Below are 19,690 nucleotides of genomic sequence, written 5' to 3' on the forward strand. Positions count from 1 at the left end.
TTAAAGTTGGAGAGAGGAATCAATTTTTCTTCCTTTGGTCTTACTTCCCTTCTGCTTTCACACACCTTTCCCTTCAGGACCTCACATTAGAACTCTCCACGCACCTCTTCTCTTCCTGTGTGGCCAGAGCATAAGCGAGATGGGGGATACGAATCAACCTCTTTTGTTCTGGGTCCACTCCTTCCTGCCATAGGTGTTACTAGGAATATAGGACAAGTGGTTTTCCTCAGGAATGCAATCTTTTCACAAGAGGGCAGTGCTTACAGGCTACAGAAAAATTTTCTCCTACAGAGTCATATATCTGCTAATGTGTCCAAACTGAGGATCATTGATAATATCCTTATAGAGAAGCTCTAAGCGTCTGTGTCCCACCTGCAGAAACAGAATTCTTATATAAGGGTCAGTTTAATTTGAGAAATACCTAGACTTTCTCTATATTTTACTAGGAATGAGCCAAGTTTCCTATGTTTGTATGCCAGGAAAGGGCAGGGAATAAATAATCTGTGAGGTCTTTCCTCTCCATTAGATTCTGTTTCACTAATGGTTTCAGGAACAATAGAGTTGGGCTTTCTCTTTTTTCCTACATTTAATCAAACTGCACTTGTCCTATGTCTGATTGACTGTTAATGTCATGATGCTGCCACATTTTGTTTTGCTCATGAGTAAGATGGAAATTCACATCCAAGTCCCATTACCCCTTCACGTTGTCAACATTTATATCAGTTGCCATATGAGTTAAAGTCACTACTTCTGCAGGTAGAATTGCATCTGGAGAGGAAAAGATGAAGTAAGTCCGTATAGGTCTGAAGTTGGACCTCTTCTTGCTCTTTGATGTCTTCTGCATCTGTCTGCCTTTCTATTCTTTTCTTAGTATTTGTCTAATATCTCTCTCATTCTCTGACCCTCTCTTGGGCTTCCCGCGCTTTTTTCTCCACAAGTTTTCAAAATGTAGTTCAGAAACATTTTTATCACTGTATTTGTTTTATGTATATTCAACGTGCCATGTGTAGCTGGAACTGCTGACATTGTTCCAGGATAAGTGAAGTCTAGGGAAATTTCAGCCTCACTCAACCTACTCATTTACGTATCCTCTTTCTCTCACTCTGCCATCTCACGTCTTTGCTACTATTTTCTGATTTTTGTCTTTGTTTCTGCTCTTACCCAAGAGCCCTTTAAGAAAGTGACCATTATGTTAGAAATGATTAGATTTGTTCCCTACTTTGAAATATTAAATGAAATGCTTATGTGGCCTAATACATTAGATCCCAAATCTGACCGCTTGCTTGCTGAGCAACTGAATTAGATTCTCTAGGTTAGAAAGTGTGATCTATTTAACTATTCATTTTGTCAAAGACAGAGGAAGTGTGTTATAGTTTTAATTATTTCATCTGACCCCTCTACTAAATCCTAATACTTGTAGGAGTAATATGGGTTTAAAAACATTTTATTAAGTATACCATATATTCAGAGAACTGAACAAATCATAAGGGTACAGCATGATGAATTTTCAGAAAGTGAATCCATAGGGTAACCAGCACACAGATCAAGACAAACAATGTCACTTGCCCCCCAGAGGTTCTTATTATTCCGCTTTCCATCAGTGTCCCACAGGGGTAACTACTATTTGACTTTGAATACCAAAGCTAAATTGAGCCTGGTTTTGAACTTGATAAATTTAGAATCGTACAGGACATACTCTTTTGTGTCTAACTTCTTTGGCTCAATATTTTGCTTCATGAGATTCATTCCTGCTGTTGTGTTTAGACATTTGTTCTCGTTACTGAATAGATTTGCATTGTGTGCCTATCCCACAGTTTAATTACCCACTCTAATATTGATGGATATTTGGATAGTTTCCACTTTGGTCTGTTATAAATAGTACTCGTATGAAAATTCTAGAACAAGACCTTGGTGGCCAAATACTAGCATTCCTGTTGACTGTATGCTCATTCTCAGCTATAGCAGATACTGACAAAGTGTTTCACAAAGTGGTGGTTGTAGTAATTTACTCTCCAACCTGCAGTGTATGAGAAATCCAGTTGTTCCACTTGTTCAATCTCCTTGCCAAAATTCGGTTGGTGTGTCTGTATTTTTTATTTTAGCCATCATAGGAGGTGAGTGACTCTATTTCAAATGTAGGTTTACTTTGCATTTCTCTGGTGACTAATCATGTTAAGAGCCTTTCATATGTTGATCAGCCATTTGGATGTTCTCTGTTGTGAGTGCCTGTTCAAATGCTTTGCCTATTTTCTATTGAGTTGTCAGCTTTTTTCTTAGTGAGATTGTAAGGGTTCTTAATATGTTTTGCTCATGAGTTCTTTCTTCAACGTAAGTATTGATACCCTTTCTCTCCTCTGTAACTCTCATTTTTAGGCTTTATATGGTAATTTTTGATAACTGGAAGTTCTTAATTTTAATGTAGTGCAATGTTTCTATTTGTAGCCTGTATAGTGTTTTAACGTCCTGTTTAAAAAATCTGTCCTACTCCAAGCTCATAAATATTTTTCTATTTTTTCTTCTAAAAGAGTCTTTACTGTTATATCTTTCACATTTAGATTTTATATCCACCTGAAATTGATGTTTGTGTATGGTGTGAGGTCAGGATCAAAATGTATTCTTTCCATATTCACATCCAACTTACCCAGCATTATTTATTGAAAAGAACATCCTTCCCCCGCTACATTGTAACATGATCTGTCTTATCTGTAGGTGTGCTTCCACACTTCTATGTTCCATTTGTCTGTGTATATAACGTTGTGCCAATAGCACACTGTTTCAATTATTATAGCTTTAGTCTAGATATTTAGCAGTGTAAGTCCATCGCTTTTATTTTTCTTCTCCAAGAGTATCATGACTATTTTTGGCTCATTATGTAAGTCCCTCCACCCACCACCCATAACTGCTTTTAGTTTGATTGCCATTACATTGACTCTATAGAAAAATTTGGAGAAAATTGACATCTCTAAGTACACAGTCTTCCAATCCATGAGCATGTTGCAGCCCTCCTTTTATTTAGGTCTTTTAAATTTTTCTTAAAAATATTTTGTTGTGTGTAATCTAGGGGTCTTCTACATATTTCATCAAATTCAATCTTTCATATTTGAAGCTTTTGCTGTTATAGTTAATGGTATAATTCATAAAGTCTAATTTTCTGTTTGTTTATTATTCCCCTTTTTGTAGGGTCCTTGTAAGGTTTTGGTATCAAGATTTTACAGTCCTCATAAAACAAGTTGGAAAATTTTCCCTCTTACTCAGTTTGCTGGATAGCATTATTTAAGATTCACATAAAATATGGAAGCTGTGGGCCAGCCCCGTGGCCTAGTGATTAAGTTCACGTGCTCCTGTTTGGCAGCCCAAGGTTTGCCAGTTCGGATCCTGCATGTGAACCTACACACTGCTCATCAAGCCATGCTGTGGAGGCATCCCACAGAGAAGCGCTAGAATACACAACTATGTACTGGGGCTTTGGCAAGAAAAAAAAAGGAGGAAGATTGGCAACAGATGTTAGCTCAGGGCCAATCTTCCTTACACACACACAAAAAAAAGTAACACAGATTAAAGTGATGATCAATGTAAAGTAAGAAACTATTCTAAGAATTTAAACACATTTTTTTAAAAATACGGAAGTTTGGATCCAGACTGTAATTCTAAATTTTTGTGTATATTATGATGTACATCATAATATATTTCAAATTCTGTGTAGATTAGATCATGTTCACCACCCAAAGACTAATTACAATCCAACAAGACACACGTGTGCCCAGCCACGCCTTTCACCCTGTTCCCTCCCTCCTTCCCCTCTGGTAACCACTACTCCAATCACTGTTGATATGTGATTGTTTGCTGTTGTTTTTGTCTTCCACTTATGGGTGAAATCATACGGTATTTGACTTTCTCCCTCTGACATTTTTCACTTAGTATAATACCCTCAAGGTCGATCTATATTGTCGCAAATGGCCAGGTTTCATCATTTCTTAGGGCTGAGTAGTATTCCATTGTGTATATATATACACCACATCTTCTTTATCCATTTGTCCCTTGATGGGCACCTAGGTTGCTTCCAAGTCTTGGCTATTGTGAATAATGCTGCCATGAACATAGAGATGCATGTATCTGTATGCATTTGTGTTTTCAAGCTCATTGGATAAAGACCCAACAGTGGAATCGCTGGATCCTATGGTAGATCTATTGTTAATGACCTAAGGATACTCCATACTGCTTTCTATAGTGGCTATGATACGGACCCTGATATCAGTTTCCTCACATTAAACCCAGAATATATGGGTTTAAAATCACACTCATTCCTTGCTTACTCTCTGGCTTCCTGGCTCCATAATCCACTATCCTCCATGGAGACAGATACCATCAAGGACAAGCACCTGGATTATCTCCTCCCTGCAAAGAGATACAGTCTGGTGGGAAAGCTGCTGACCAGCAAGGTCACAGGCTTCCTCTTCTCTGCAAGTAGTCTCAAGGCAAAAGACAGGCTGGTGGGAAAGCTCCGACCAGCAAGGCCATATGCTCCCACTCCCCTACCTAAAACCCCAAATAAAAACCCTTCCTTTTACCTTTGTGGGGAGTTTGGGATTTCAGCGTTAGCTTCCCTCTCTCCTTGCTCAGCGCTGTGCAAAAATAAAGTTCCTGCTTTCTTCCACCACACCCAGTGTCAGAGATTGGCTTGCTGCGCAACAGGTGAGCGAACTCACATCAGGTTCAGTAACAAATCTGGCTGACCTTTCAGGGGACAGACTCATCTCCCGTGGCCCACTGAAACCTCAGATCTCCACCTGGGGAGGCAGTTTTCCTCCACTGCTCAGAGTCGTCCGTCATCCCGGCGGGTCCCAACATGCAGCTCATGTTCTGTCCACACTGTGTCCAAGAACCAACTTTCTCCAGTTTCCCAGAGCCCGAGCACAGTCTTCCCTGGCCACCCTTCCAGCTAGGAGTCTTTTTCACTGAAGCTGGCCCCTGCCCAGGGACAGGGCTCCTGTGCTTCCCCCACCTCACCGGGCCCTGCCCTCAGGCGACACCACACCCTGCTGGTACGGTGTCCGTCATCTCCTCTTACGCCATCCAGAGACCCGGTCTGCAAGTCTGGGGCTTGGGTCAGCTGCTCCTAAGCTCCCTGCAGCAATGGGAGAACTCGGGAAAACAAGCCTCAGGAGCCAAGTTGAGGGTGGCGATCTGAGGCCAGCAGAGAACCAGGGTTGAGGGCACCCCGGCCAGCCACCAGCCACATCCATTCTGTTTTGCTGATGGTCTGAGACTGCTGCCCTCCTGACCATGCAGCTCCCTGCATGGGGGCTCCCCCTACATCTGCTCTCCCTCCTGCAGGCAGTAGGTCCCTCCCCATCCCCGTGGACCCTGACAAGTCCAACATGGCTCTAACCTGTGTCTCTTCCAGGGTGGAGAGCCATCATCCATGTCTGCTTCATCCTGGAGAGGGACCAGTGCATCAGCGACTTCAATGAAAAGATGAATAATCAGGACGTGCAGATGAAGCTCTTCAGTGGGGTCTCCGTGGGCAGGAGGGGCCTTAGGGACAGTGGCGTGGCTACAAGGAGTGGGCCGTCAACATCAGCCAGCACTAGAGGCAGCTGTGCTCAGCCTTTGGGCCAACAGCACCCTGTGTTCTGATCACAGTGTGTGTGTGTTCATGTGTGTGTGCATCGAAGTGGGTGTGCAAGCCAGCCCTGTCTCTCTCTACACCACCACTGTGAGTCGACCCCTCTTGGTCACTCTGCATCCACCCAGAGGATCCTTCTGACATCCCAGACCCTTGTGGCCCTGCCTCCTCCCTCCTCCACTCGAACCCCACCACCCACTGCCCTGGCCTCACAGAACACATTTAAACATCTCCACCATGACTGACACCCCTTTTCAGGCCAGCCACCTCTAGCCAGCACCCACTGGTGTCGTTCCTGCCCTCTCACTGTCGGTTCCTTCCCCCAACACCTCCTCAGCCCAGTGGGTCTCCGTCTGCCACCCTTGCTCCATGCCCACTTTCCTTTCCCTACATCACATCCTTCCTTTCCCAGCACACACTGAGCTCTGGGACAGCCCCACGCTCCCGACCCACAGCTCTGCCCATTCCTTCCATGGTCCCGGCCAGGTGAAATCCGTCCTGGGAGCCCAACTCTGTGCCTCTCCTGCACCTGACCCCAGCAGTCAGAGGGGCCGAGGCTGGTGCAGAGCGCGGGCTGCTCCCACCTTCACATCATGACTGCAGATGTCAAGGCCCCCAGTGCCGACCATATCGTGCCCTGGCTCCCCTGACTCCTGCCTGCTCTAGGCAGCATTTCACTCGTCTGTCCCCTCCTCACCATCCACCCCTGCTTCCCTGTGCAGCACAAACCTTCACCCCAAACAAGGCTCAGTGCATGGATTGTGCACACTGCAGGCGGACACAGCTCGGTGGCGCAAGATGTGAGTGGAAGCACATATTGCTAGCTGGGAGGAGCCCAGGTGCAGCTTCTGAGACCCAGACTCCCCCAGGGAGAGGCCAGGCCCAAAGGCTGAGAGGGGTAGATACCCTGGAGTGGACAAAAGCCGCACTCACGGACTCTCTCCTCTTGAGCTTCTGGGGGAGTTCGGATTCTAATGGGTCAGGCTGGGAAGATGGGGCTCCACCCAGGGGAGGCTAGGGGCTGATTCAGGGCAACAAGGAGGAGGGCAGAAGGTCACGGGTCCCTGGAGGACAGGCACTGACAGCATGAGCCCCCTCCTCTTAATGTACTCCCCCCACAAGCCATCAAATGCAGGGACATTCCTCATGGAGGGTCTGTGTCAGGGCCGACAGAGCACTCCGGAGCCCAGGGACTTCCACGCCGTCCCATCCACAGAACGTGACTCTCTGCTCTCCAGGGCCAAGGGACCCCCTTTCATGTGGAGTCTTGAGATAAGGGAAACACCCCAGGAGCCTCAGCCACCCAGGCAGCTCCTCAGCTTGGGTGGCTCCCATCCCAAATAGAAAAATGTACAAGGAACAGTATAGAAAGGACCCATAATCCCACCACTGATCTCCAACTCAACTCGCTCCCAGAGATGGTCCTTTGTGTTTGAGGGGGGATCCAACTGGGAAATTTGTTTTTGGCTTTTCATGGCCTAACCGTCACCCTCCCAACTCTCCAGTGTCCTAGCTGGAAGGGTGAACCATCTAGAGATCACCTGGTTAGTTCACCTCCTGTGTTTACAGATGGCAGGAGCTGAGATGGGGAAGGAAGGAGGGGACTCAGGCCTGGGACCCTCCCCTCTGCACCTCAGCATCAGCTCTGCTCTGTCCCCTCACCCTCACCTGGAGAACGTGTCTTCACTGGATCCCCATCCTGCTCCTCCCTCCGCCACTGGCCACCATCCACCAGCTCCCTCGCCCAAACATGGAAGAACAGCAAGAACAACCGCAAGAGCCCTTGTTTATGGAGTTCTTGCCCTGTGCCAGTAAGGAATGGATCCTCCCACTAAGTAAGAGACAGCTTCCATCTTCAAGCCAGCCTACAGATGAAGAAAGTGATGCTTAGAGAGGTAGTCCCTTGGCCAGGGTCTCCGAGGCTGGAAGAGGTTATATCTGGGCTATGCATCCAGGTCCTTAATTCCAGAGCTTTGCACCAACCACTATGCCTTGCCTTGGGACTAATCAGTCAAAAAGGGTACAATCACAAGATTGGATTGGCAATTGGGAGCATAGCATACATACCAGAAACTATGGAAATCATACTTGCATAGCTCCATGAATTACCCAAAGGGAACACATCCGGCAACCGGTACCCACAAGAAATAGAACATGAGCTGCCCTTGAACGGCCACCTGATGCCCCCTCCCAGGTCCCTGCCTCTCCCCCAAGGGAAATCAATATTCTAACTTTCCATTTGTCTTTCTTGTCTTTGAACTCTATTGACATGGAATCATTCTGTGTGTCTCCTTCTATGTCGAGCTTCTTTCATTACGCTTGTAAGATTCATCAATATTCTTGAATGTGGCTGTGGCTGAACATTATTTCTGTATGGTATTGCACTATGAAACATAACCCATTTTATTTGTCCACTCCACCACTGATGTCCAGTGAGTTGTTTCCAGTTTGAGGATATGCCAAAAGATGCTGCTCTGAACATCTTGTATAAGTCTGCTGGCCAACATAGGAACACGTCTATGTTGGGGACATCATTGTTGGGTCATAGACTATGTGCACGTCCACCTCTAGGAGATACTACCAGAGAGCTTCAAAGTGGATGAAATAGTTTACCCTCACAGCTGTGTATGAGAGTTCTAGTTGCTTCACAGCCTCATTAACACTGGCTGTTGTCAGAGTTTTTGATTTTGACCATTGTGGTGTACATGTAGGGGTATCTCGTCGTCATTTTAATTTGCATTTTCCTCACGAGTAATAATGTGGAGCACCCATTCATCTAATGATTCCCATTTGGGTATCTTTTTTGTGACATGCCTAGTCAAATCTCCTGCCCATTTCTTTTCATGGTGGATTGTCTGTGTGTGTCTTTATCAATTTATAGGAGTTAGTTACACATCCTAGAATCGTCTTTTGTCAGATAAATAAATGGTAAGTATTTATGCCCTTCGTGCCTGCCTTCTTTACTCTCTTAGAAGTTTCTTTAGACAAAAACAAGTTCTTCTTTTTAATACTTTCCAATTTATCCTTTTGTTCTTTACGATTAGTATGCCTTTTGTTCTATGAAATGCTTGCCTGCCCCAAGTTCTTGAAAATATTCTCCTAAGGTACGTGTCACAGAAGGTATTTTTATAACTTCCATTTGTATTTAAAATCCATCTGGAATTGGTTTTTGTTAGTCCAGCCATTACGTAAAAACAATTTGGAGTTTTCTCCAAACATTAAAAGTGGAACTGTCATATGATGCAGCAATCCCACAGCTGGGGGTACGTCGGAAGATAACAGAATCTATGTCTTGAAGTAACTTCCGCACTCATGTGTGCACCACAGCATTTGTCACAACAGCCACCACAGGGAGCAAACCACGGGGCTATTCATGGATGAAGGGACAAAAAATGTGGTGCATCTACACAACTGTATATTATTCAGCTTTCAAAAAGAAAGAAATCCTGCCTTTCCTGACAACGTGGATGTACCTGGAGGACATTATGCTGAGTTAAATAAGCCAGACACAGAAAGGGAATTACTGCATCGTCTTACTTATATGTGGAATCTGAAAAACTCAAATTCATAGAAACAGACAGTAGAATGGTGGCTCCCAGGGAGCGGGGGTGTGAGAGGGGAACGAGGAGATGTTGGTGAAAAGGTGCAAACTCTCAGTTAGGAGATAAATAAGCTATTGAGATCTAATATACAAAAAGATGACTATAGTTAATAATAATGTATTCTATACCTAAAAGTAAGTCATGGATAAAATGATTAGAAGATGCTATATCATGCAAACATTAAAAACTGTAACTGTGAAAAGTGTACCAACATGGGGGTGGTCCCATGGCCTTGTGGTTAAGTTGGGCGTGCTCCACATCAGGGGTCTGCATTTGGTTCCCCGCTGCAGACCTACACCACTTGCCAATGGCCGTGCTGTGGTGGTGACCCACATACAAAACAGAGGAAGACTGGCACAGATGTTGGTTCAGGGCAAATCTCCTCAGCAAAGAAAAAACATTCTACCAACATGGAAAAATGGTTTCTGTAATTTGAAATGATAAAACAAGCATAGAAAGCCACATCTAGGTTAAGACTGCAGTGTAAATGATGGACACATAGGAAGAAGGACTGGGGGAAAACAGGAGACAATGAGGCAAAGACGGCTTCATGTGGTGGTGGGATTATTGAGGACTTACATGAGATTTCATCTTAAATTTAATGGCCCTCCCTCAGACAAATATCAGAGACAAAAAGATTCAGCATACAAGGTTGAGAAAGCTTGTCCCTCATTCTTCCCTTCATTGATCACATTCTTCTCAAATCAGCTACAGTTGAGCTCCCTTTAGGTGGCCCCTGTGTCTTCTTTGAAAGCGTCAGGCAGTCTCCTGTGTCTCTGAAGAGAAAGGCTCAGAACTCCTTTGTGGAGGGGAGGCTCTAATCCCCCGTCCAACCCTCTGGCAGTTCCTGTCCATGGGAGCTGGGGCTGAGGGGAAATGGACCGCACAAAGAGAACTGTTCCCCAGGAAGTGATGGGAGAGGGAAGAGTGAAAGGAAGGCAGGTGGTTCCAGCCCCTGAGAGCCCTACAGCTCACAGCTGCATACGGCCCCTCCCAAGGGGGTGTGAGGGCACTATCTGTTTGTCCATCTGTGCCCCATCCACTAGAACAGACTTCTCCTCTATCCCTCAGCAACAGCCTATGGTCCTGACCACACGCAACCTATCAGACAGAGCGGAGGTTCATGAGAAGAAGTCTCTGGAAGCCCAGTGTCCTAGTCGATGGACCCAAAGCACAGTAGCATTCCCTCATGCTCCCTGATGGGGCCGGATCCAGGCAGGCTGCCCCACACGGCCTCCACATCGGATTCTTTCTCAATCGACTGCAGCCTGGCTTCTGTGCCACTGCACAGAAAGTGCTCTTGCTAAAGGAGGGTGCCCGACATCCTAAGGAGCAAACCCGAGAGCTCCTCCATCCCACTGCATCCCTGAGGAAACACTCCCTCCTCCAGGAGACTTTCTCTTCCCCATCCATCTCTTCCTCCTCTCTAATAACTTCCAATCTGTGTCACTAGCTCAGCCTCTACTCCTTACCCTTCAGTGCTGGAAGCCTTCTCCAAGGTCTGTCTTCTGCCCTCTTCTCTCCTCACTATTTACTCCCCTGGGAGGCAGCATCTGTTCCCAAGACTTTCACTCTCGACTATACACTGTTATGTCCGGTCTCCAAAAGTCTACTGAGTTCCAGATCTATTTTTCTACAGCCTAATGAAAAGCACCTTTAATGACTGCTTACCATGCCTGCCACTGTGCTAAGACAATATCCAAGACCATCTAACAAGAAACTGAATCTCAGAGAAGGTTGGTAAGTTGTCCAAAGTCATCCAGTTACTATTTGGGGAAGCAGGGACGTGAACTCGCATCCATGTGACTTTGAAGCCTGTGCCAGAAGCACTACACTCTACCGCAACCCTAAAAGCAGATACACTCTCTACCTCCTCCTCGCTTCCCGCTCCCACCCAGCCCAAGCCCATTCCTCCTCTGGGACTCCCCGATCTGGGCTGAGAACATCAGCAGCAGCTCTTTGGCCTGTGGAGTCATGCTCGACTCCCTCTAGCTCACTCCATCCATCGAATCAAGCCCCAAATCCAGTCAATTCTCCTTACACGTCTCCCCACCTGTGTCTGCCGCCCGCAGCTCCCCAAGCGGCCTTCACCACCTCCTCCCCCAACTCCACAAAATCCTGCATCACTCACTCTCCACCTGTCCTCCAGCCTCTCCCACACCACTGCCCTGGAAGCAGATCAGACTCCAGCAGCCCCACATGCTCTCAGCAGTTAAAGCCTGCCCCTGCCCCTCCCCTTCGCCATGGAACCTTTCCTGCCACCCATCCCCAGTCTACCTGGTAAATTCCCCTGCCACCTCCCCCACGATGCCTTCTCTCTCGTGTGTTCCACCCTGGGAGACTTACCAATTCCTCTTTTGCTACTCTCACAGCACTTTCTGTTTGCATTCACTTATGGATTTAAGTATTGACTATGGGTACCTACCATGTGCCAGGCACTGCCCCAGGGATGGAAATAAAATGGTGAGCAAGACAAAGGCAGCCTGGAACACACACAGTGCTGGGATACAGTCTGGCGCAGCTAGTTTTTTTAAGCTTTTTCTGCCACAAGAGTGTCATTCCCCCCCAAACATTATCCCCTGCACAGGCTCCTGCAGGAGAACTGTGGCCAAGTGAGGCCCCACCATCCATGCAGGAAGAGCCGTCCTTGCACAGGATGCTGCAGGAAACCTGCCGCCAGCTGAGGCCCCACCATCCATGCAGGGAGAGCCATCCTTGGAAAGGCTACTGCAGGACACCGGCAGCTGGCTGAGGCCACACCATCTGAGCAGGGATAGCCATCCCCTGCACAGGCTCCTGCAGGAAATCTGCAGCCGAACGAGGCCCTACTATCCATGCAAGGAGAGCCATCCTTGCAGAGCCTCCTGTAGGAGACTTGCAGGGGCCTGAAATCCCACCTTCTGTGCAGGGAGAGCTATCCTTGAACAGGCTCCAGCAGGAAACCTGCCACAGGCTAGCCACCACCATCCAAGCAAGGAGAGTCTTCTGCAGACTCTGGCAGGAGACCTGCAGCTGGCTGAGTCGCAACTAACTGAGCAGGGAGAGCCATCCCCTGCACTGGCTCCTGCAGGAGACATGCAAGCAGCTGAGGACCCATCCTCCATGTAGGGAGAGCCATCCTTGCACAAGCTCCTGCAGGAGATCTGCAGCCGAACGTGACCCAACCCTCCATGCAAGGAGAGCCATCCCTGCACAGGCTCTTGCAGCAGATCTGCGGGGAAATGAGGCCTCACCATCCATGCTGGGAGAGCCATACCCTGCACAGCCTCCTGCAGGAGACCTTCTGCCAGCTGAGGCCCAACCATCACAGCCAGGGGACCCCTCCCCTACACAGGTTCCTGCAGGAGACCTGCCACCGACTGAGGCACCACCATCCGAGCAAGGAGAGTCATCCCCTGCACAGACTCTGGCAGGAGACCTGCAGCTGGCTGAGTCCCAACTAACGGAGCAGGGAGAGCCATCCCCTCCTCTGGCTCCTGCCCGGGCCCTGGAGCCAGCAGAAGCCATAGCCAAGGAGCAGAGAGAGCCATCCTCTGCTCTGGCTCCTGCTGGGGCTGTGGAGCCGGATGAAGACATAGGCGTGGAGCTGGGAGAGCCATCCCCTGCTACAGCACCTGCTGGGGCTCTGGAGCCGGCTGAAGACATGGCCATGAAACCAGGGAAAGCCACCCTCTGCCCCAGCTCCTGCCAGTACCCGGGAGAAGGCTGAAGGTGTGGCAAGGGAGCAGGGAGAGCCACCCCCTGCTACGGCTTCTGCTGGGGCTGTGCACCCAGCTGAAGCCATGGCCACAGACCAGGGAGAGACATCCCCCACTCCCCCACCTGCTGGGGCTGTGGAGTCAGCTGAAACCTTGGCTGCAGAGCAGGGACAGCCATCCCCTGTCTGGGTCTTGCTGGAGCTTTGGAAACAGCTGAAGATGCAGTCGTCAAGCATGGAGATCCATCCCCGGTTCCGGCTCATGCCAGGACCCAGGAGCCGGCTGAAGTTGCAGCCAGGGAGCACGGAGAGCCATCCCCTGCAACGGCTCCTGCTGGGGCTGTGGAGCCAGCTGAAGACACAGCCAGGAAGTGGGGAGAGCCTTCTCCTGCTGTGGCTCCTGCCTGGTCCCTAGAGCTGGCTGAAGTGGCGGCCTCGGACCAGGAAGAGCAACCCCCTGTTGAGTCTCCTGCTAGGGCCCTGGAGCCGGCTGAAGATGTGGCCACAGAGCAGGCAGATCCACCACCTGCTCAGGTGACTGCCAGGGCAAAGGAGCTGGTGGAAGCCACGGCAGCGGACGAGGGAGAGCAATCCCCTCCTCTGGCTCCTGCTGGGGCTGTGGAGCCGGCTGAAGATGTGGCCGTGGACCAGGGAGAGCCATCCCCTGCTGCAGCTCCTGCCAGGGCCCTGGAGCGGCCAGAAGTGGTGGTCTTGGATCAAGGAGAGCCATCCCATGCTACGCCTCCTGCTGGGGATGTGGAGCCGAGTGAATACGCGGCCATGAAGCATGGAGAGCCATCCACTGCTCTGGCTCATGCAAGGGCCCTGGTGCCATTGGAAGTCATGATCAGGAAGCAGGGAGAGTCATGCCTGCTCTGGGTCCTGCTGGCGCTTGTGCGGCCAGCTGAAGCTGCAGCCTCAGACCAGGGAGAGCCATCCCCTCCCTTGGTTCCTGCTGGGGCTGTGGAGTCAGCAGTAGCCTTGGCTGTGGATCAGGGACAGCCATCCCCTGCTCTGGCTCCTGCTTGGGCCCTGAAGCAGCCTGAAGCCATGGACTCAGACCAGGGAGGGACATGCCCTGCTATGCCTCCTGCTGGGACTGTGGAGTCAGCTGAAGCTGTTGCTGCAGAGCAGGGAAAGTCAACCCCTGCTCTGGCTCCTGCAGTGGCCCTGGAGCCTGCTGAAGTCTCTTCCGTGGAGCAGGGAGAGATATCCCCTGCTCCGACTCCTGCCAGGGCCCTGGAGCCTACTCCCACCCAGCCCTTTGTGGAACCCTTCCCATGCTAAGTCTGGGCAGGAGCTCCACGGGGTAGCGGCCCATGGGTTGACAGGCGCTAGAGGGATTGATAGGTTTAGACACCTGAAGACACCCTTAGCAAGTAGGTACTAGAACGACCCGCACTGCACACATGGGGGCATGGGGAGGCCCTGAGAGGCACATGGCTGTCCAGGGGGACATCACTGGCAAGAAGGAGGAGCCAGGTCTGACCAGCTCTGCGTCCCCAACGCTGGCTTCTGACTCGAGCCAGGCCTCCTCGGGGGCGGTGGGATGGGCTGTGTTGGTGCAACTGTGGATGGCCGTGGTGTTGGGATGGAGGGTGAGCAGTCAGCGGCCCAGGGGGCCCTTAGGGAGGTCTCGTGTGAGCAGGAAGCCTAGGGAAGGGACCCCAGGCAGCGACCTCACTGGGCCCAAGAGAACTTGGAACCCTGGTCTCTAGGCACCCAGCTCCTAGAGACAGCCCCCAACAGCTCACTCGTCTAGCACTCGTCTAGAAGGAGCAGCATGTTTCTCTGCTGTCTGCCTATCTGCCGGGGCCGCAGCCTCAGCAGAGCCCGCAAGGAGCGCCCTGGACGCAAAGGCGGGCTCCTGTCCCGCTCGAGACGTCTCTGGACGTTCGTGCGGAGGGACACAGAGGTAACACAGGGACGCCCGGGGTGGGCCAATCCAGGCCAGGCCACCACTGTGGTCCCACTTGCACAGCCCTACGTCCCCTCCCTGGGTGTGTGTGTGTGTGTGTGTGTGTGTTAGTGTGTGTGTGCATGTGTGTGTGTGTGTGGAAGGGTGGTTTGTGTGAGTGGACCACCGCGAGGAGGAGCAGGCTGATGAGGGGTTAGAAGCCTGGTGGGCCGGGCCCATTCCCACCCCAGCTCATGGCTGATCGGGTGGGGCGTGGAGTGCCGGGCAGCACCGTCTGCCCGAGGTTTCTCCCGAGCCCCTGAGGTCTATCTGTTTCATCCCGGGGAGAATTCTGCGCAGACACAGGGTGGTGCCTGATGTGGGAGCATTAGGCGCAGAGGGCAGAAGAAAGAGCAGGGGCAGCTGAGCAGGGCTCTGATGCTTCTGGGCTGACTGTTGGTCACTGTCTTTGCAGAGGTCCACTCAGGACACGGAGTCCAGCTCCCCGAGGGAGGAGAAGCTGGGCAGGAACAGCGTAGCGGCAGGCGTGGGGAAAAGGCTGCCGTCCTCAGGGACTGTTGCACAAGGATCAGAGCCAGCACAGGCCCCAGCCCGTGTGCGGGGAGCACAGTCACATCCAGCAGCTCCTGCACAAGGGCAGGAGACAAGCAGCGCCCCAGGATGGGAGCGGGGAGAGCCAGCCCCTCCTCAGGCTCCGGCAGGAGCCATGCAGCCGGCTCTCATGGAACCAGCTGAGCAGGGAGAGCCATCCCCTGCTCCAGCTCCTGCCAGTGCCCTGGGGCAGGCTGAAGTGGTCGCCAGGGAGCAGGGAGAGCCATCCCCTGCTCTGGCTCCTGCCAGTGCCCCGGGGCAGGCTGAAGTGGTCGCCAGGGAGCAGGGAGAGCCATCCCCTGCTCTGGCTCCTGCCAGTGCCCCGGGGCAGGCTGAAGTGGTCGCCAGGGAGCAGGGAGAGCCATCCCCTGCTCTGGCTCCTGCCAGTGCCCGGGGCAGGCTGAAGTGGTCGCCAGGGAGCAGGGAGAGCCATCCCCTGCTCCAGAGCCTCCTGGAGCCCTGGAGCCCGCTCAGGCCCCAGCATTGTCCCCGGGAGAGCTCACTCTCCAACCCCCTTCATCCCCAGCTCCTGACCCATCCCTTCCACCTGCTCCCTCACCACGACCTCCCTTCCTCTCCCTGCTTCCCCTGTATGTCTGTGTAGCCGTTTATGTTGCTCGTTTTCTTGTCTTTTTTTGGTGTTTATGTAAATTGTAAAATAAATTTATTTATATTTTAAGAACTCTGCATTTTCTCCTTTTCAAGTGTACAATTCCCGAGCGTTAAGTACAGTCCCAATGCTCGGCCTCCATCACCACTGTCCGCTTGCTGGACATTCCCTTCACCACAAGGGAAGCCTTTTCCCAAAGCGCTCATGCCTCATTCCTCCTTCGCTCCCTGACAACACCTATTCTGTGTTCTGGCAGGTTTTGGTCAATCTTTTCTGGATGTATCCGATAAGCGGTGTCATGCAATAGGTGGCCATCCTAGTCTGCTTCCATATTTTCAGAAGCACTGATCGATTTTTCATTTCTCTTTCTACTTGAATAGCATTTTTCCCAGCTGATAGGAAAGTCCCAATGGCTTATGGATTAGATGCTTCAAATGAAGCCCTTTTAGTAAACATGTGCATTATGTCAGGCTACAGACCGCTCTTCTAAGGGGGACACCAGAGCCACAAGCCACACAGGAAGTGCCTGGTTCTTCCTGTGGCCAAAACACAAACAAGAAAAAGGGAGACAGCTGGAAAGACAAACCAGAACCTCGAAAGCATTCCTCCTAAACCAAGGTGAGAGAAAGGTGCAACCTCCCTCTGGACCAAAGAACTCCCGAAAGTCGTTGTTTTCAAGGGACAGAGAGTAAACACATGCAATTCCCCCGAGAGGCGATACATAGGGACGTAGGGACGGCATATGTCAGAGATGCTCGACCTCCCCCTAGAGGACACGTGCAAACGTAAACACCATGGAGACGGCATTGGTCACCAGCAGACTGCCAGGTTTCTGGTCTGGTTGCGACCAGCCCTGGTGAGAATTTGGGGAAGCAGAGGCCCCCGCAGATCCCTAGAGAGCAGGGGGAAAGGGCACTGCTCTCTGGGAGAATAGCCTGCAGGACCCTTCCAAGTTCCCCAGGACCCCACCTTTGCTGGCAGTGCCAATGCCAGGAGTGTGGCCCACAGGAGGTCTTGCCCAAGGTTTCCAAGATATCTTTTCAAGAGTAGTCATGACAGCACTGGTTGCAATGACTGGGAGCTGGGAACACAACTCAGGTTCATGGAGAGGCAATGGGACCCATGCGGCCCATCCGTCACAACACGGATATGTGACATCAACAGGGAGACAGACATCTATGAAAATGAATGTGCGTGTGAGAGAGAGACAGACAGAAGGAGACAGAATGAGAGCAACCGCGCCAGGGAGATATGCACCAAACTGTTCACGGGGCTCGCGACTTTCCAGTCTTATCTGCTCCTGGCGGGATGTCGAAAGTTCTGTAGAATGTGCGTGTCTTCCTTTCCTAATTCTAAAAAGGTGAATATCACAGCTTCAATGAAATCCATTGATGATCCATCTTTGGAATAAAGTACATTCTTTAGTTTCTATTTTTGAAGATTTCTATTCCAAGACAATGAACGTTTATTGTAGTAAAAGAATGAATTTTAAGAGACTGAAGAATTAAGGAAGTGGCAACTCAGGAGTGCCCTTCACAGGTGGTCTTCACCTTTCCAGTCCTTTCCCTTGGTGTCCACGTGTGTGTGCACGCGGGCGTGTGTGTGTGTGTGCGTGTGCCCGTGTGCCCGTGCGCGGGGGTGCATGTGTGTGGGGTGATGCATATTCACACCTGTGCTGCGTGTGTGCACATGGATATGCCGGTGTGTGCGTCAGAGTGCGTGCATCCTGTGGGTGCTGAGTGCGGAGGCCTGCAGGGCGTGTGCTCCTCTGGATCTGATTTCTTCACGGGCGGACCCTGGTCAGACAACACTCTTCCTCTTGGATATCCCGGCATCCGAATTTCCAAATGGCCCCGATGTGGAACGTGCCCCGTTTCTGACTTTCCTCTCCCCTCCTCACGCTGATGGGAACATCAGCCTACCTCAATCTCTGATCCTGGAGGACATATCCCCAGAGGGGGAGATTCTGGTGCATGATGTCAACACGGTGTTCCGCTGTCGGTCACTCTCTGACCTTCGAGGTCTCCTTCTCTGCTGTGAGCCTGTTTTGGGAAAGTGGGGATGCAGAGAGCCTGGGGCAGAGAACTCAGGGAGGGATGGACAAGGACTGGCTGCTAGGATGCAGGTGAGGAAGGCACCAGGGGTGATCTGCCCAGCTAGAGGGCTCCCCTCCTGCCCTCCTGGTCCTGCTGCTGGCCTCATCCCTGGCCTCATCCCTGGTCCCACCCTCCACCTCCCTAGCCCACTTTGGCCTCCCAATGCCCCTCCCGGCCTCTAACTCTCCTGAGCTGAGCAGCCTGACCTGCTGACCAGGACAGAGGATGAGGAGGGCCCGCACAATCCTGCCTGCTCTCTCTCCCTCCAAACCCCATCCTCCAGGCAGGAAAGCACATCTAGGGCAGTGCACAGAGTCACGGGGACCACCTCGAACGTGCTCCGTCCAGGGGTCGTTCTCAGCTGCATGCGCAGGACCCGCTGGACCTCGTGTGAGCAGAAGGGACTTTGACAAGGTATGGCGGAGGCCTCGTGGAAGGTGCCAGAGCTCTAAGCCTGGGGCTGGGGGCTTTAGAGAAGGTCATTGAGCACAAAGCAGAGCTAGGGTCCTCTAGCAGTGACCCTTGCCTCAGGCTCTGTGCCAGCCCCTGGTCCACACAGCCAGCAGACTCTGCTTCTGGGAGGGAGGGGCTCTGCTTAGTAGGGATGAGGGAGAGAGCCCTGGGCACCTTGGCAAGGGACTGCCATTCGAGCCTCGCTTTCCTCCCCTGTGCACTGGGCTGGCAGCCGACCTGCCGTGGTGGTGTGAGACAAGTTCACGGAGGCTGCACTTGGAGTGGCTGCTCCTTCGAAGAGCTCCACAGCTACTAGCTCCCATGATGAGGAATCCCAGGAGGAGAACTGGGCCGGGGGCCTGGATCCCACCCGGACTGGCAGACCGTCATGGCACCGGATGGGGTGGAGAAAGTTATTCCAGAGGAACAAAGGAGTCAGAGCGAGTCGGGCATGCCTGGTGGGAGAACAGAGTGGGCAGAGGCCAAGGGCCCCAGGGGCTCTCCTGGGGGTGACGTCAGCAGGATCGGCTCCTGGGCATGAGCTCAGACCACACCTCTGTTCGCCACATGAGCTGTCTCTCCGAATCCTCCTGGCAGCCCAGTGGGGCACGAGGGATTCTGGTCTTCAATTCACTGATGAGGAAAGCGAGGCTTAAAGAGACTGGGTCCCTCTGTGCCCAACAGAGGAGCAGAGCCAGGACTGGAAGCCAGTGCCTCTTAGAGCCCATGGGCCCCCCTGACCAGGAACGACCTCTTTTCCCTAAAGTCCTGACAATCTTTGGTGCTGGTGCCCAGAGAGACCTCATCCTGTGGGGGGATAGGCTGGTCCTGTTCCTCGGAGAGCCCACAGTGTCTGTGGCTGGCCAACCTGGTCACCACCCCAGCCCCAGGCAAACGGGATGGCCCTGGGCCTCGAGTTCAGTGAGGGCTGGAGGCCGGAATGGGGCAGGCCCCAGGAGAGACAGGAGCCCTGAGCTCCAGGAGGTTGCAATGTGGGACACTGGGCAGAATGACCCCGGGCCGGAGAGACAGGGGTCCTGGGCGATGCTCAGCCTTTCTCTAGCTGGCGACTGCAGGGGAGGCCCTGAGCCTCAGCT

General features: G+C 51.5%; 1 protein-coding gene and 1 long non-coding RNA gene across 2 annotated transcripts in view; one reads left to right on the forward strand and one right to left on the reverse strand.

Annotated features, from left to right (window-relative positions):
• The window catches only part of LOC138919036 (uncharacterized), a 37,948-nt gene extending 29,383 nt beyond the window's left edge, over window positions 1-8,565 (forward strand). The window contains exon 3 of the long non-coding RNA XR_011428925.1: window positions 5,405-8,565. This is a non-coding gene — a long non-coding RNA (uncharacterized lncRNA). The remainder of the gene's footprint in view (window positions 1-5,404) is intronic.
• Window positions 1-19,690, reverse strand: part of LOC138919034 (uncharacterized) — a 111,956-nt gene that overhangs the window by 9,647 nt on the left and 82,619 nt on the right.

Source organism: Equus caballus, chromosome 19 (genome assembly GCF_041296265.1).
Source record: "Equus caballus isolate H_3958 breed thoroughbred chromosome 19, TB-T2T, whole genome shotgun sequence".
In the NCBI taxonomy this organism is placed as follows: domain Eukaryota; kingdom Metazoa; phylum Chordata; class Mammalia; order Perissodactyla; family Equidae; genus Equus; species Equus caballus.